Source organism: Bison bison, unplaced genomic scaffold, assembly GCF_000754665.1.
Source record: "Bison bison bison isolate TAMUID 2011002044 unplaced genomic scaffold, Bison_UMD1.0 scf7180017863821, whole genome shotgun sequence".
Lineage (NCBI taxonomy): Eukaryota > Metazoa > Chordata > Mammalia > Artiodactyla > Bovidae > Bison > Bison bison.
Window position 1 is genome coordinate 23,202 of NW_011494393.1, and position 1,967 is coordinate 25,168.

The window sequence follows — 1,967 nt, forward strand, 5'->3', positions numbered from 1 at the left end:
TGAGACCAGTTTTATGTGGGTTACTATGACTGTATTGTACCAAACACCAAGGATTTGGGCTAACTAGCAGTCCTGGATTTTATCTAACATCCCAGTTCATTGTCTCTTAACATGGAAGAATATATATAGTTCCTCATAAATCTAAGGATGCTCTATGTAATTTTGAAATCATCTTTTTATTCATTCCTCCAATACCTTTTGGAGGAAAAGTATTTTGCTAAAATTCTTTCTTTCATTGATTTTTAAAAAGATTTATTTAGTCTTTACTGTGCTGGGTCTTCATTGCTTTGTGTGAGGTTCCTCTAGTTGTGAAGAGTAGGGGGGTGGGTACACTAGTTGTGTCATATGGGCTTCTCAATGCAGTAGCTTCTCTTGTTGTGGAGCATATGCTCTAAGTGCCTTGGCTTCAGTAGTTGCAGTGTAAGGGTTTAGTAGTTGTAGTGCACAGGCTTAGTTGCCACACAGTATATGGGATCTTCCTGGAACAGGTTTTGAACCCGTGTGCCCTGCGTTGGTAGGCAGATTCATAATCTGCCTAGACCTCCAAGAAAACCCCCAATGATTGTTCTTAACAGATTTTTAGCCCTTGTTGTAGGTTGGAAAATAGCACTCAGTCCTTCCCTCAAGATATCTATGTCTTTGTCTCTGGAATATATAAATGTGACTTCAAATGGAAAAAAGAAAAAGAATGTTCTTGCAGACAAAAATAAGTATCTCAAGATGGTATGAACCTGGACCTACATTAGATCCTAAATCTAATGACTAATATACTTATAGAAGAAGATCAAAGATAGAGATATATGTGAGAAATGACCCTGTAATGACTCATGTGAAAGTGGATGGAGAAACTGAAATTATTCTGCAACACTCTAAAGAATGCTAGGAGCCGCCAGAAGCTTTGAGAAGTGAGAATGGATTCTCCCTTAAAACTTCAGTGGGATTGTGGTCATGCTGATATCTTGATTTCAGATTTCAGAACTAAGAAAGACGAGATGTGTGTTGTTTTATCTAACTCAGATTATGGTAAGTTTTTATGGCAGTCCTAAGACACTGATACTAGGGAAGATTTTAATTTCAGATGATGCACTGGTTTAAATGTGGATGATAAATTATAAGTAAATAAATGAACAGATGCAGCAGAAGTTGACTGTGGTAACCCAGTTGAGAGAGACCAGTGGAAAATTATATCAATATGTTGAGAGAAAGGTCACATTGACACTAATGAGGTGAGAATTCTGTGATTCATTGGATGTAAGAATAATCAATGTCATTCTTATTTCTTTCTGGAAAACTTGGTGGACAGTCATAATATGTACTATGAAGCAAGGAACATACAGGAAACAGAAAGATTGAGAGAGACCATTGATGAAGTTCAGTAAAATGTTGAAATTCGTAATGTTAAGTTCAAATTCGTAATATTAAGATGTCTCTTAGGCAGTTGGATATCCCATTGTAGACCATATCTAGAAGAAATAAACCTGGGGAATATCAGCATATAGATGTCAACTTCAAGGTCTGTGAAATGACATTGATCAGGGAAAATAGGGTGAGAAATAAGGGGACATAAGACCACGAGAAACCTTGACTTTTAGAAGACATTTAAAATATTTGAGAAGGTATAGACAGGGTCTCAGTTGTCACAGGAGTTGTGCATATAGAAAACTCAAGACTCTCTGGAATAATGCCTATGGCCTGGGTGAAATGCAAACCTGTGTTCCTGATATAGATGAGTAAGCCAAGAGTGGCGTTAGTAGATAACTTGATCATTAAAAGGATGATAGAAAATGTTCTAATTTCATTCTTTTACATGTAACTGTCCAGTTTCCCAGCTGCTGCTGCTAAGTCGCTTCAGTTGTGTTCGACTCTGTGCGACCCCAGAGACGGCAGCCCACCAGGCTCCCCTGTCCCTGGGATTCTCCAGGCAAGAACACTGGAGTGGGTTGCCATTTCCTTCTCCAATGCATGAA